The sequence below is a fragment of the Polyodon spathula genome, chromosome 6, assembly GCF_017654505.1.
Source record: "Polyodon spathula isolate WHYD16114869_AA chromosome 6, ASM1765450v1, whole genome shotgun sequence".
NCBI lineage: Eukaryota > Metazoa > Chordata > Actinopteri > Acipenseriformes > Polyodontidae > Polyodon > Polyodon spathula.
Genome location: NC_054539.1, coordinates 66,910,508 through 66,927,862, shown reverse-complemented (window position 1 = coordinate 66,927,862; position 17,355 = coordinate 66,910,508).

Below are 17,355 nucleotides of genomic sequence, written 5' to 3'. Positions count from 1 at the left end.
CATACTGTATTACTGCACCAGTATGAATGAGATTTACTTCTGATATAACAGCTGGTATCAAATTTATTATGTGAGCCAACACCCATATCAGATGTTAAAGCTGAAAGTAAGTTGATGCCATACAATTGCACCATCAAAGAATTGGTAGGGTGGTTTAATTTATTTCTCTAATATTAGCTCCATTGTTACTGGAATCCCACTATGTGCTGAGAATCTTTTGGGTCTTCACTTTCAAACACAGCACTCTAGATAAACAATTGCAGTATTATCCGACTTTATCTAGAGAAATGTTGTTGAAATATACAGCTATTCTGCAGTAATAATATAATCAATCAATCTTTATTTTATATAGCGCCTTTCATAGTGGACCACTATCACAATAAGTGCTGGTAATATAAGGTTAGCACTCATTTAAGAATCTTTGAAAATCAGTTTAAACAAAGTATTCAGAATTGCATCTCTTGAGCCAAAAATCTGAAATAAAGGAGTCAGAAACACACCAGACTAGCTGTAAATGGTTAGATTAATGGCTGGAGCTTTGACACCACAGCTTAAACAGCAGGGGACATTTTGAAATCTGTGTTTTCTGTCTTACTCAGCTGTAAGGCAAATTCTGGATGTTTAGAGTTCTGTCAGTTTCAACAATGATTGTTCTGTGTCATTCCCAAAGCATAGATGAAGTTGAAATTGAATAAGAGAAATTCTCCTTTCGGTAACAATTTTGCAAAGCAAAGGAAAGGACTAGCAAGCAAGTTCGGTCTGTTAAGTCTGAGCTTGTTTTCCTTGCAGAGCAAATTTTGAGTAGATTGAGTAGACCCTACAACTGAATGGCTGGCTCATTAGCAGCTGCTAAAAAGAATCAAAAAGTACCTACCCACCTGTGGTGAATGTGCTTCTTTCCAATAATTATCAAAATGCACGTATTTGTGAAATTCTAGGACTGTTTTTTTTTTTTTTTTTTTTTTTTTATTTAGTAGTCATTGATTATTTTGTTATTATTTTCTCCCAATTTAGAATATCCAATTATTATTTAAGCTCGGCTCACTGCTACCCCCCCTGCACTGACTCGGGAATGGTGAAGACGAACACACGCCGTGTACCGTATAACTGGAAATTTTTTGGCTGGTATTAAATTCGGCGGATTTGCTACCTTGGTAGATTATTACGGTTTTTGTATAGGCGTTAATAACTTAGCACATTCACAAAGAAAAATGCCACGCAGTTTTGTATTTCTACTTTTAATTTAAAAAACTTTCAAATACATGTTTACTTAATTAAATAACACAGTGAAATGATCACAGTATCAATTAGTAATTGTAGGACAATATTGCCAAGTTTAACAATGAAGCTAAAATGAAAATGCTTTAAATTTAAAGATAGTTAACAGACTAGCAAGCACTGCCAAAACCAGTCCAGTTTTATACATATTGTTTAGGGACTTTGCGATACCTGCGTAGTGGGACAGGTGGCAACCTTAGATGGAATCCATATTAAAAGAAAGGTATTCTTTTGTTATAATTTCATACCCATTTTTATAAATCTTATTGAAAAGATCAGAACGTAGTTCTCTTTCAATTCGAACACGACCACCAAATGACATTACATATGGGATATGCCTGCCCATTGGATAGGTATTGCTGAGCCCTCTATACCAGAGCTGCCAATAGGCCCCATCCTCGGATGATGCACTCGGTCCCGCCCATCGAGGGATTAAAACAGTCATCTAGAGGAAGCTATTTCTCTTTTTCCTTCTCAAGATGGTATTGTAAGACCTATGTGTTGAGCTGAGCGTGCTGATAGAAAAGAGCTTCTCGAGTCGATGGTATTTCCCTTGCATTTGTGCTGAAAGCTGGCTTGCCACTTTCCCGGAATCAACAACTTTGAAAAGACTGAGCCTTTCGCCTTACTGTCTTTCAGCAGCCTCCTCGCTTGCGCAGTAGGCCGCTCTTTGTTATCTGTCTGTCGTGTGTGAAAGACTGTCTGTGCAGTCACCCGTGAGTGGTTGTGTATTTCTTTCTTGAGAGTACACAGTTCCTCCACGGGGCTAGGCCTTGTCGCATCCCTGCTGCTGAGTAGACCTGGCCAGCTGCGTAGGCCCGCCCACCTTGGTGCACACGGTGCTTGGTTCCCACTGCTACAGCGCTAGTGCACGAATGCACAGTGCTGCATGGTACACTATATGTATGGTGCACACGGTGCTTGGCCGCTGCTATAGAGCTAGTGCAAGAATTCACGGTGCTGCACGGCACATGATGCAAGTAGTGCCATGGTACTCGGTGCGCATGGTGCACACGGTGATCGGCCGATTGATACAGAAGCAATGCACAAACACACGGTGCTGCACAGTACACAGCACACATAGTGCTTATGGTACCTGCTGGGCACGGTGCTCAGTACGCATGGTGCATATGGTGCATGGTGCTAGGTGCTAGGTGCTGTCCGCTACACTAGTGCACAGGCATTCGGTGCTGCACAATACATGGTGGCCATGGTACTAGGTGTGCACAGTGATCGGTACACACGGTGCATGGTGTGCAAGGTGTTCGATGCCCTCTGCTACAGCGCTAGTGGATGAACACACACCGCTGCACTATTAATCAGTGCTTGACTTCATTACAACCATTGCAAGCAGTGTTCGTTGCACAGCTGATGCAGAACACCAAACTCATGCGAGGCAAGTCAGGGTTCCAACCCTGCGTGGCCAGCAATGCAATTATCCCACAGCAGGATAAGCATACCCTCTGTGTGCGGTGCTTGGGCGTCTAACACGCCACATTGGCCCTCAAGAGGGCGGTCGCCTGCAGCATCTGTGTGGCTCTTCAGCCTCGAGTGAAGGAAAATAGGTTGGAGAGGTCGACGAGGAGAGTTCTGCATCCTTGGAGTCCCAGAGCCCCTCCTCCATGACCTGTCCCAGGACCCCCTGATGGACATCCCCGATGCGCAGGCCCTCCATAGTTGTTCCACATCTCCGCAGGCGAGAAGGATGAAGCTTTCGAGGCAGACAAGGGGCATTATCCAGGGTTGCTCCCACCACTTCCTCCCGGTGCTGCAGAGCACACTTGTGTTGCTCCAGACGGACAACATGACAGTGGTGGCGTATGTCAACCACCAGGGTGGCCTACGGTCCCCGGGGTTGCATTGCATGGCCTTCAGGCTACTGACATGGGCTCAGAGGAACTTACTGTCCCTGTGGGCAATGCACATTCCAGGAGTGGTGAAATGGGCAGCCAACTTACTCTCCAGGGAGGGTTTGCATCTGTCAGAGTAGTGACTCCACCCTCAGGTAGTGGAGCGCATTTGGGAATGGTTCGGGAGAGATGCAGATTGATCTCTTCACCTCGGCAGAGACGACGCATTGCCCCCTGTGGTACTCCCTCCACTGCTTAGGTGGTCCTCTCGGCATAGACGCCCTAGCGTTTAAAAGTTTTTGCATGCTTTCCCACCTATACTGCTGCTCCCGGCCTTTCTCGGAAAGGTCCGGTTAGAGGAGGCGTCAGTTCTCCTAGTGGCCCCCAGGTGGCCCAGAAGAATCTGGTTTTTGACCCTGTGCCTGCTGTTGCACAGCCAGCCCTGGGAGATCCCACAGCACATGAATTTTCTTAGTCAGGAGAGGGCAGACTCCACCAGGTCTTTGTACACCTACAAGTGGAGGTATTTCCAAGCTTGGTGTCTGGCTAGAAGCCATGACCCAGTCTCTTGCACTATGCCAGTTATTTGCAAGAACTGCTTGATGATGGTAGGTCACCTTCCACTTTGAAGATGTATTTAGCAGCTTTCTGGTTTTCTGATTTGGTGTCTCCAGTGAAGCATTTCTTGGCTACCCAACTTCTTAAAGGTGATTATGCCCTCCCAGGAGGATTTTTCTCCCCAGATTGAGCCTTAATATTGTACTGGAGGCTCTGACGAAGGCCCAGTTTGAGCCCGTACACTCTATAGAGTTGAACTACCTGTCTATGAAAGCAGCCTTTCTCGTGGCTATCAGCTCCGCTAAGTGGGTCAGTGAACTGCAGGCGCTGTTTCTGCACAGCTCCTGCATGCGTGTTTGGGTGGATGGCAGCAGGGTGTCTCTGTGCACCAACCCTGCTTTCCTCCCCAAGGTGATCACAGCTTTCCACATTAATCAGTCTGTGGAACTGGAGTCCTTCCATCCACCCTTGTTTGCTTCAACGGAGGATAAGAGATTGAATTTCCTCTGCCCAGTTTGTGCATTGAGATGCTGCATGGAAAGGACAAGAGCTCTACGTTAGTCTGACCAGCTCTTTGTCTGTCACGGGACATGGACCCTAGGACAGCCCCTCTCAAAGCAGTGTCTTTCATATTGGATTGTGAACACAGGATGGTGCTGGCTTGCCTCCACCTGGGAGGGTAGTCGTACCCTCCTCTAGAGGGTTGGCTACATCTTGGGCTCTCTTCAGAGGGGCCTCGATGTCAGATGTTTGTACTGCGACTAGATGGGCTACAATGCATACCTTCACCAGGTTCTACCACCTTAATGTAGTAGATACTGCTCTGTCTTCATTAGCCACAAGGGTCCTTGAGGGTATAAATTCACACCGTTAACCTTATGCGGTTCTGATGCATCCCTCATATGCTGCCATTCCTTCTCCCTAGCAGCGTCTCTGGTATACATTATCCCATACATAATGTAGTTGGTGGTCGTCTTCAAATTAAAAGGGAATGTTAGGTTACTTACCGTAACCCTGGTTCCCTGAAATAGAAGAACCACCAACTACAAGGTTGCATCGTTCGCCCGCACGGGTTTCATGGATAAAGAGAAATGGCTTCCTCAGGATGACGGCTTTAATCCCTCAGTGGGCGGGGCCGAGTGTATTATCCCAGGAAGGGGCCTATCGACAGCTCTGGTATAGAGGGCTCAGCAATACCTACCCAATGGGCAGGCATATCCCATACATAATATCATTGGTGGTCGTCTTTTCTTTCAGGGAACCAGGATTACTGTAAGTAACCTAACGTTATTTATCTGAGCTGACAGCACTGGTACATGAGATGAAACGATGTCTGTCAATTTCTTACCACAAGATCAACACCGCATTTGAAATCTTTATATATATATATATATATATATATATATATATATATATATAAAGATTTCAAATGCGGTGTTGATCTTGTGGTAAGAAATTGACAGACATATATATTAAAGTAAAACACAACGTAACCTACTCTGTGTAGAGGTTCTCAACCTGGGGCATCAGACTTTCTAGGGGAAACAGCAGGTGTGCTAATAATAATACAATAATTACTTTGATGTACACAAACAAAATACAAGTTTTAGACATCAGTCTCAATTTGAATCTTACCATTGGGTTCTTTCTTGCTCTTTTTGCTTTTGAAACAGGATTGGCCACAAGTGATAATATTAACTGTCCAGATGTTTGACTATTAATATACATTAAAATCATAACAATTATGTTTCATTGCATTGTCCTGGAAAAACTGAGATCGCTGTGTAACTATGGATACGTGGATAACAATTGAACTTGGTGTATTCAGCCTGTTTTGCCTATCCATTTATGTTACAAATGTAAGCAAGCTGAATACGGTAAGCAAGTTAGATATGTATTTAAATAGAATATCTCTGCTGTTGAAAGCCAGTAATACGTCGTTTCTCAGTTTTCATAGGTCTGATTAGCAGTACAGTTGCAAGGGGTGTACTTATTTGCTCTGAACACACCCAGAATGATGTCATTGAGATTTGTCTTCAGTGAAAAATTTGTTATGCTTTTTCTAACTGCAAATCTATTTTTCCTAAACTGTTTCGGTGAAACAAATATTCATTGTATTTATATTTCCCATACCTACACGTCTCTTGCTAGATTTGCAACTTTAAACTTTTAAAATTACTTTCAGAAAAGCACTCGAGAGCAAAACACTTCGAAAACCACCGTTACTGGATCAGCTAAATTCATTGACCAATTTACACGTTTATCAATGTTTTAATTAAGAATCGAACTGGGATTAATAGCAATCAATTACATCATAAAGGAGAGGGTACTACAAAATAAAAAACAAAAGGGGCGGGGGTTGCGACGAAGGCCCCCAATCAGGTAGCACAGCCACTGCTCCAGGCACAAGTGATGGCTGTGTGTTGTGTTTTGCAATGAATGGTCACACCTATCTGCTGCAAATTTAAAATTGGACGAATTCAAGGAGTGCATGTGTTTGTGCAGAAACGCGGCGCACTTATTGCATTGATGGCAAAGTACAGGATCAACATCATAGAAAGTTAGAAGCATAAGAATCGCAAATCTGCTAGCTGCTAAAGAAAAAGAAAATAAAAAACACGAAAAACAGTACAAAGAAAATCTGTTTTTTTGTTGTTTTTTTTTAATTTAGTGATTAGGTCGACCAAGCACCTTATTTGGCAAGAACTGAGAATTTTGGGGATATTTCAAAAAGAAGGTAAGACTATTATATCACTGACATGTCATACTTTTCTCTTCCTTTCGTTTCTAAACGGTCTTATTAGTTTCCAGAACTGCCAAGACTAGCTTTATGTGATGCCAAGACTTTTTACAAGCTATGCTGTTCAGAATCGTAATTTACTGCATTTTTACACATAACGGATTTCAAAGTAAAGATCGCATCCTGGTACGCTATTATGATGTGTGTATTTAAAATAATAATAATAATAATAATAATAATAATAATAATAATAATAATAATAATAATAATAATAATCACCCATTTATGACTACGTGGTATTTTAATTATGTTTTCCTTAAATGCCATAGTTTTATTTTATTTTGGAGTCCTATGTTTATATTATTAGGGAATATAGATTAGTTTGAACTTATATGCAGAAGCAAATGAAACACAACGTAACCATAGTTGGAATGTGACTTGTGTAATATTAGTTCTTCTCCATTCTCAGTGCAGAACATCAAACAGTCAAGTTTAATTTTTACAGTTACAAAACATAATAGCTTTTTTTATTTGTAAGGTTTTATTTTAAAGATGCAGTGCCCCAGAGACATGTTCAGTTTTATATTAAAATAGGATTTCAGTATTGTTGCTTGCTTCAGTCCCTTTTCTGTACTGCATCAGACACTTGGGATTGAAGGCTGGCCAGTTTGTTTAGGTAGTTTTTACTGCAGGCAGAAGCCTTATTGCCAACGTCACAATATATTTTTTTTTCTTTTTTTTTTAATAGAAATTTCTTTAATGCCATCTGCTAGGTTCACTATAATTCAGATCATTTCAAAGTGTGCACCTTGTAACATTTCTGGTTAATTATATGGGCTTAATGCAAGATAATAAGTTACAGATTCTGTAAACCAGTCATGTAGGCTATTACGAATTCCTATTGGTGTTGCATGGATTTCAGAGTAGCCCATTAGCATTCTGACCAAGAAAACTCATTAACAGATTTAGAAAATTACCACTGGCAGCAATACATGCATATACGCACAAGACAGTTGGATAAATTCAAATAACCTTAGAAGCGCGTGTGCCTGCTGGGATACAGAATTATGTTTGTCAGCTTAACATTGCTTCAGTGGAAACCCTATGTACAGGATATTCTTTGTAATTCTATTGTGTCTTGCCAGTGTGTCTGTGTTTTAATCAAGGTGATGTATTCAGTATCTAAACAGCACGAGGTAAGCAATAAGCCTTGAACTTTGCTTCAAAGGAAGATCCTTTGGTAAACCGTTAACAATCCTGGCCCCTCAAAGATCCTAGAAGGGCTGATATAACTGCAGTACATGGGAAATATATTTAGGAAAATTAAGATTTCAAACAGAATTAATAAGTAAAATAGAAATTAAGAAAACACTGAGACTAAGGTTTGGTCTGCACTCTGTACGGTTCGGTACGTTTGGCACCCGATCGGTATGTTATCAACCATTAAATGGACGTTATCAGTATTTACCAGTTCATTTTAATGAGGCAGTAGGTACCTACTGAACCTACCAGCAGGTTTAGGAGGTCATTATCAGTCGATGTTTGCAACCTGATCTTGCAGCAAAAATGTTGTCATGGTAACGTTTTCACTAGGCTCTGAAACGTTACCTACATAATGTATTTCAGCGTTTTTTGCTGCATCAACCATGGTGCTTTGCAGGTGAAATTGTGATGTTTTCAAAATGTATATTCCAGTTGTTTCATTTATACAAATTATTTATTTGTAATTTAGAACAACCAATTTGTTTGCTTTTAAACCAATTAAATTGATACAAAAAATGTCTGTTCTGTGTCCATTCATTTTAATTCCGTACAGTCTTGTTATAGAAGTGCTAAAATATACAGTGCTTTTTTTCTTTATATATTTACACAAAACCTCACTTAATATAATTCTAGGAGTGTCAGCATTGTACAGTGGCTCTCAAATGTATTCACCCCCCTTGGACTTTTCCACATTTTATTGTGTTACAACATGGAATCAAAATGGATTTAATTGTTGCCACTGATCAACACAAAAAAGTCCATAATGTCAAAGTGAAAAATAAAATCTACAAATTGTTCTAAATTAATTACAAATATAAAACAGAAAATAATTGATTGCATAAGTATTCACCCCCTTTGCTATGACACACCTAAATAAGCTCTAGTGCAACCAGTTGTCTTTAGAAGTCACATAATTAGTTGAATGGAGTCCACCTGTGTGCAATTAAGGTGTTTCACATGATTTCAGGTTAAATACACCTGTCTATGGGAGGTCCCACAGTTGGTGAGTACATTTCCTAACAAAAACTACATCATGAAGACGAAGGAGCATTCAAGGCAAATCTGGAATAAGATTCTTCAAAAGCACCAATCGGGTAGGATATAAGAACATTTCCAAGGCATTGAATATCTCTTGGAGCACAGTAAAGTCCATTATTAAGAAATGGAGAGAATATGGGCACAACTGTGAATCTGTCTAGAACAAGCCGTCCTCAAAAACTGAGTATCCGGGAGAGAAGGGCACTAGTCAGGGAGGCCACCAAGAGGCCTATGGCAACTCTAAATGAGTTACAGTCTTCCACGGCTAAGCTGGAAGACACAATATGCATACGGCAACAATAGCCCGGGTGCTTCACAAAAATGGCAAAAAGAAAGCCATTGTTGAAAAAAACTCACATCAGATGTTGGCTAGGGTTTGCCAGAAGGCATGTGGGAGACTCTGAGACCAAGTGGAAGAAGATTCTATGGCCTGATGAGACCAAAATAGAGCTCTTTGGCCTCAACGCTAAGCGCTATGTTTGGCGCAAGCCTAACACCGTACATTATCCTGAGAACACCATCCCTACCGTGAAGCATGGTGGTGGGAGCATCATGCTATGGGGATGCTTCTCTTCGTCAGGGCCTGGAAAGCTTGTGAAGATAGAGGGGAAAAATGGGTGCTGCAAAGTATAGAGAAATCCGGGAGGAAAACCTGCTGAAGTCTGCAAGAGATCTGGGACTTGGGAGAAGATTTATCTTCTAGCAGGACAATAACCCCAAACATACAGCCAAAGCCACACTGGAGTGGCTTAAAAACAAAAAGGTCAATGTCCTGGAGTGGCCCAGTCAAAGCCCGGACCTCAATCCAATTGAGAATATGTGGAAAGAGTTGAAAATTGCTGTTCACCAAAGGTCCCCATCCAACTGGATAGAGCTTGAGCAATTTTGCAAAGAATGGGCAAAAATTGCAGTGGCCAGATGTGCAAAGCTGGCAGAGACTTATCCAAATAGACTCATTGCTGTAATTGCTGCCAAAGGTGCCTCTACCAAATATTGACTCAAGGGGGTGAACAATTTGTAGATTTTATTTTTCACTTTGACATGATGGACTTTTTTGTGTTGATCAGTGGCAAAAAACTCCTAATTAAATCCATTTTGATTCCATGTTGTAACACAATAAAATGTGGAAAAGTCCAAGGGGGTGAATTCTTTTGAGAGCCACGGTACTTGCATCCAGAGCATGTCTGCTGATGAAAATAAAAATACAGCTAAAAACAAAACAGTATTTGGTTCAACAGAGACAGTCAGTAGTTTAAACACATTTAAGCTAAGTGCTCTGTGTTTCTGCATAGTCATAGTCGGGACAATGTCAGAGATGCCAATAGGCCCCTTTCCTGGAATGATGCACTCGGTCCCGCCCACCGAGGGATTAAAACCGTCATCCTGAGGAAGCCATTTCTCTTTTTGCTTCTCAAGATGGTATGGTAAGACCTCTGTGTTTGACTGAGCATGTTGATAGAAAAGAGCATCCTGAGTGGACTGCAGTTCCCCTCATTTGTGCTGAAAGCTGTCTTGCTGTTCAGCAACTTCAAAAAATCGAGTTCCTTTTTCTGTCCTTCTGCAGCCTGCTTGCTTGCGTTGCAGGCTGCCTTCTTTGTGCTGTCTGTATTCGTGCGTATGTATTTTTCCTTTCTAAAAGGAGAATACAGTTCCTACTCGGGGCTAGGCCTTGCCGCATCCCTGCTGTCGAGTGATTCCACCAGCTGCCTGCTTGTCTGGGTTGTGCTGTAGATAAGCTGCACCACGATGGTTAACAACAGCCAACCAGCCGTGTCTTCCTCCACCAGGCTCTGTTTACATACACCCTGCTGTAGAATAGACCTCGCCAGCTGTGTAGGCCCACCCATCTCGATGAGTTGGGCCTCCACAACAAACAGTATGTTCTCCCCCAACTGTGCACATTGTCCAGCATTGCTTTTGTTTCCTGTTTATTCTTTAAAATGCATGTGTTTAAAACAAAGTTACAAATCAAGGCTCCAGACACAGTTGTTGCCTTAGGAGCCAATGGCTCCTTAGTCAAATCCAGTTGCTGGTGCCACTTCAGGAGCAAACTGATTGCTATCATATTCAGGTGCTTAAAATGCAACAACTTGCACAGACACTAAAGTGATACTAAAACAGTAACTTAATGCCTGTACTCACTTGTTTGTTGCCACATTCTGCTGAATGGTTAATCTATGCAGCTCATGACTGCAATGAACTGAGCATGTTTATGTTTGTTATATTTTGCTAGTGTTGTGTCTGGAATTTGTGACGGCACCTCTAATTGTGTTCAGGTTTAACATGGGAAACAGCATGCTGCAGTGCAGTAGCTCCCATGTTCAGTATCAGTAAAGTCCTGATCTGACAGAAACAGGCTTGTAACCAGGAGGTACCTGGTTCAAATCCCAGCTCAGCCACTGACTCATTGTGTGACCATGAGCAAGTCACTTAACCTCCTTGTGCTCCGTCTTTTGGGTGAGGCGTTCTTTTAAGTGACGCTGCAGCTGATGCATTCACACACCCTAGTCTCGTATCTTGTAAAGCTCTTTGTGATGGTGGTCCACTATGAAAGGTGCTATATAAAAATAAAGATTATTATTATTATTATTATTATTATTATTATTATTATTATTATTATTATTATTATTATTATCCTTTTTATTCTGTTGGCTGGGACAAAAAAGGCATGCAACACATGAAAAGGGCTCAACTTCACAAAAAAACTCCACAAAACAATTTTAGAATACAGTTCCAGTCCACTTTAGACACAGGAAGGGGTCTGTAGAAGTCTGAAGTTAGTAGACCCTATTTGTCTACTCACACCACCTGTCTCCAGGATTTAACTAAAGGTGCATGTTTAATTATGCATTTAGTCTGTAAACAATTCCAATCCTCTATGTTTCTTTTGCAGAAGACCACACCTATTTCCCCCCCTTCCAGGTAGCAGACCTCCAAACTCCCCTTCTGATGCATATACAAAGATCAACTGATATACAATGGTAATCTCTTGGGCCAAAATAGTAAAATCAACTAAAATGATTAACAAGCTAAAATCAGTGTATAGTCTGGCAGCATTAAATACAAAGTTAAAATACAATTGCAATTAAAATACATTTAAGAGCTGCGAGGTGCCCACGAACTACTGTGATTAAAGTTAGTCTCTGATACTACTGATGTTGTTTTCTGTAGGACAGCAGTTTGACCAGTGGCTTTCATCAGAATGTCCTTTAAAAATTTCAGCACTTGGGCTTCCTTCTTCTCCAGCACTGATAACCAATTCTCCACAACTGCAGTAACAAATCAGCAGTCTTTAATTCACCAGACAGGCACCTTAAAAAACAGATAAACAGTGCTTCAGTGTTCTCTCAAGTACAGCTTTCTTCCTAACAGATTTACCCTGAAATGTGAAATTCTCAACAAACAAGTGCAGGTACTCGTATGCACAGCTGGGTGTAAGCCTTTTAAAAAATTGAAAACATTTGAGTGCCAATGAATAAATACTTTTAAAATGTACACATATCAGTACACAATGTATTTATGAATACAAAATAAGCATGAAAAAAATAACTGATAAAATTCTAACCAATTCATCATAAACAAGGAAGCTGAAAATACTAAAAGCGTTGTATCCGCTGCATGTATCACTTAGTCATCAAGCATTAAGAAGTATTACACTATGTGGAAACTGCTGTAGAGAGGAAGTTGTTTCAACATATCCTAAAAAGGGATGATGTTATAAAAAATGGTATAAAAAACAACTGTGTTATGAAAAAAGGTCCAAGTCAAACAATGCACAATAGGGCCTCAAATAACCCTCAGATTTTTTATCTAACAGGCACTACGACTACTAATGACGTTCTTGACTTGGCTTGTTTAATCCCCATACTTGCCACACCCTGGTGTCACACACGATTCAGACACGTCCCTTTTGTGCTATAAGTCATCAGATCCTTTTGCATGGAAGGCCTTGGTTGCAAGAGTGTGCGGTTCTTTGATGGAACCAGATTCAGTTAAAATGTGTTTGCCCACTGACGATGGGAATGAGAATGTAGAGATGGGAGCCCAGCTAACAAGATTTAAGTTTTTGCAGGTGTCAGGCTTTTAAAGACTGTCACCCACACCTGTGAGCAGAAGCTGACTCACTGACAGCAGAAACTGACCCAAGTCTGTCACAGCTTCTGGAAGCAAGCTGATCCTTGGGGAAACAAATTGAACATTTGCGAAACTGCAACAAATAGTATAATGACTATAATGTGTTTTAAAGAATATACAACCAGTAGAAAATATTATTAACAGATCTGCGTAAGGCCTGTGAGAAGGGAGTTCATTGAACTGAAGTTCCAAACCTCTCTTATCAGGCAAAAGCATATTTTTTAATTAGACCCAGAGCCTCAAAACATTCTGATCCTACGAGAACAGAATGGCAAACTCTATGGAACACAGTTAATATGCCAGAAGGAATCAAACTAGGTTTGATTATAGTAAGAAAAAACAAATATTTAAATAAACAAGAAACCTAATATAATAACATTAATTAAATGTATGAGCAGTCCTAAGTTTTAATATTCAATGTTGCTGCTAAGCAGGTGCCTAATTAAAAATTAGCCTCCTGCCTTCTGTGTATATCAATGGAGTAAAATAGAATTGCAGTTTATAAGAGATTGTTATATTTACATATCTGAATTAGAAGTGCATGGTATAAAATCATTTAAAGTATAAACTGTAACTTCACATATACAGTGCACAGATTTGTAACCTCGTCCTTACCTGCCTGTAGTAAAAGCAGTGTTGGAGATGACTCATTGGTTTTGGCCAATGTAGCTGGGAATTTCGATGCTCAGTGGTTTAAAAGCCGAGATCTTCTCTGTACTGAGCGATTTTGTTAATATTAATGAATGAAATACCTTTTGGATAACAGAAGATAGGCGTTTATATTACAATAATCATTTTCTATATATAACAGAAATTAATTAGAACCTGACAGGAAGAGATGGGACTGGAAAGCGTAGGGTGTGTTAATAAGTTAAGTTAGATATTGGTTTCAAACACTGAGTATTGGACAATGCTTACAATAGTGTTTCATATTAATCAACCCCAAAATTGCAGAGGTTACCTTAAAACCTGCTTTAACTGGGTTTTGTATGAATAGTGAAGAAGGACTTAGTTCAGTCACTGTAGCACTAGGGCATTCTAATATATTAATGATAGCCTGTATTTATGTATAAATAACTGGACCTTCCATTAGAAGCTTAAAAGATTTATCAATGGAGTAAAATAACATTACACTTTATAGGAACAACTGTTATACTGAAGTAACTTAATTAGAAATACATCTTATGTTATTTAAAGTTAAACTGTTTAAAGAACATAGTAAAAGGTTGGGTTTTTTTTGTTTTGTTTTTTATAACAGAAGCATGGCATATTGTAGTGGTGATGTGATTGTAAAATAGAAGACAAGAAAGTTCACGATCCAAACGAGTTTTATTTTATAATCCTGGTCTGGTGACCACAAAGAATAATCCCAGGCAATGCACAGCAATGTGTATTGCACTGTTCCAAAACAATAGGTTGCAGTCCTGAAATAAAAGGACACAGTTAATAATGAAACGCAGTATAACACACACAAAAAGATACACGTTCACAAGTGATTGTTATTGTGCTTGTGGTGAAAATACAATTTATTTGTGTACAATGGTGTAGTGTTGTCTGGATTTATTTCTGGCCTATAGTGACAGCTCTGGATTGTGTTAGTTCTCTTAACCATAAACAAAGGAACAGATCAACTAGCCCGTCCCCTTTTTTACCTTCAGTCACACCCACTTGGTTAAGGAGTGCGACTGTTTCTCCTCCAGTCCATGGTTGCCACATTGCTTTTCCTCTGGAGCGATGACTTAATGTACCGCAGCTGTGCCCCATTTCTAGATGTCCGACTTCCACCTAACCCTGGGAATTAATTATCTGGCCATCCAGTCCAGGGTTCCCTTTGCACAGCACCCTCAAAGGTCAAGAGGGAGATTTATCATCAAGAATTATTGTCTCTGTAACAATTCCATAGACAGATTTTCCAGGCAGAAACAGTGTAAAAGGAGACTTGTATCCCTGGTATTGAAAATGTATCCCTGGTATTATGGTTTCTGCACAACATTTTCATAAAGTAATATCATATCACTTTTTTTTTTGATGTACACGCAAGTGAACTTAAATAAACTCTTCAAAATGTTTTAGAAAAGGGGGCATTGTACAAAGAAAAAACACCTCACCATTTTGGTCTTTGTTTATTACACACCTCATAAAAGAAAATACTAGGATCACTATACTTAACATGTACTTTGCAAGCGTTAAGCATACCTACATCTGTATCCCAACTCTGACTCATTTACCAAAATCTGAAGCAGCACTGTCTTGATCCTGTTTTTTTAATGTTAATCCCTACTGTCCCACACATCACTTGACACAAAGAGAAAGCGAAATGGGCGGAGATTTGTGACTCATGCCAAAATAAGGGCTTAGGTCGACCAGGGTGTCCTCGGCTCACTGCGCACCAGCGACCCCTGTAGATTGGCCTGCGCCTGTGGGCCTGCCTGTAAGTTGCCCAGAGCTGTATGGTTCTCCAAAGCTGTAACTCTGAGGTGACTGCATTGCAGGCCTGTAGAGTAAAGAGAGGCGGACGGCTGATGGCACACGTTACGGAGGACGTGTGTGCCTGTCTTCGTCCCTCCCAAGTCAGCGCGGGGTTGGCAGTGGTGAGCCAGGTTGAAATAAACAATAATTAGGCTTACCAAATTGTGGAGAAAACAAGAAAAATGTCATCCCTAGATTTACCCCGTGCCATTGAAATAGCTCATTCCTACAACAAGGAGCTACCTTTGCTTCAGATCACGTGTGCGACTAATGTGTCTAAACAAATAAAAAGTGTTCTTTCAGAATAACGTGCTCAAAATAAAATCACACAAAAACAATAAAAATCAAACAGTGAATAGATTACAAAACCCAAATAAAACAAGCCAACAGCAAAATAATAAAAATATAGTTCTACTCTTTACGATATTAAATACTAAAATGCTTACACAACACTCAAACATGTTTGTTCACCATCACAACTTCAACATGAAACTAGAGTTACCATTTTACCTATCTGCTCTTACAACCATTTGTATTCGATAAAATTGCTATTATTATTAGTGTATTTGTTACTGTCCTTCTCGCACTTCAGTTTATTAAATGCGTGTTTTCCCCTTACAGACGGACGTCATAGCGCATTCATAAATATTGACACAGGCTTTTAAAGTGAGAGGCAACATTTTTGTGTTACAGGCACCAAATAATTTATTTTTCACATTTTCAACCATTTTATCCCCAGTCTGGAGCTGCAAATTCAAACCTTGCACATTTTATACACAGCGTGACTCTAATCAAGAACCTGAGGTGAGTCCTCTGGTGGCAAGACTGCCATTGTGTGCACAATTAAATCCCCCTGTGCCCTCTCCTTTCCCTGTATGAACTGTGCTCCTTCTATTTTCCCCACTTTGTCCGCCCCTGTCTCCACTGTGTCTGCCCCCGTCCCTGCAGTGACTCCTCCTTTTTGTGCTGGCACACAGGATTCTCTTCCTTCTTCCTCTTCCATCTCCTCAAAAGATTTAAAATAATTGTGTGCTAGGACGGTCAATGTTTGAAAATATATTTTTAATTAGAGATTTTTGAACTTGTACTCAGATGGGTGATTTTAATGTGGGACTGGTCTCCTTAGATCAGGAGAAAGCTTTTGATCGGGTCGACCACCATTACCTGTTTACAACACTGGAGACCTTTGGGTTTGGCCCCAGGTTCATTAACTATGCTAAAATGTTGTTCATTAATGTTTTTATTATTTAAAAAATTAATGGTGGACTGAGTCGGCCCTTTCCGGTGGGCAGGGGCATCAGACAGGGCTGCTCCCTGTCTGGCATGCTGTATTCCCTCTCCATCAAGCCTCTGCTGGCTCTGCTGAGGAGCTCCTGCTGTGGCAGTAAAGGTGTCCGCCCATGTGGATGACATTATTGTGTTTATTTGCAGTAACCAAGATGTCCAGCTGATACAGCAGTGCCTAGAGACATTCCAAGGGGCTTCATCAGCAAAAATAAACTGTGACACGTTCTTGTCAAGCAGCTCGCAGGAAGGGGGCCCTCCTGTTCTGCCACAGACATTGAGGTGGGAAAGAACAGGGCTTAAAATATTAGGTGTCTGTCTTGGGGCTGAAGCCTATATGGATTTGAACTGGGAATGTCTCGTGGACAAGGTGAGAGGGCGGCTTCAGTGCTGGCGGGGGCTGCTGTCTCAGTTATCCTTCAGGGGGAGGGTTCTTGTAATTAATAACCTGGCGGCCTCTATGCTGTGGCATAGGCTCATGTGCTTGGACCCTCCCCAGGGCCTGATTAATGAAATCCAGAAGATCTTCATAGAGTTTTTTTTCGGGTGGGATGCACTGGCTGAAGCCAGCCATGCTCTACCTCCCTCGAGATGAAGGAGGGCAGGGTTTAGTTAGCATTGCCAGCAGGGTAGCAGCTTTTAGGCTGATGACAGTGCAGAGGCTCCTGTACGCTGGGGAGGAGGCTCACTGGAGGAAAGTGGCCATTTTTTTTTCCTCAACAAAGTGGGATGTCTGGGGTT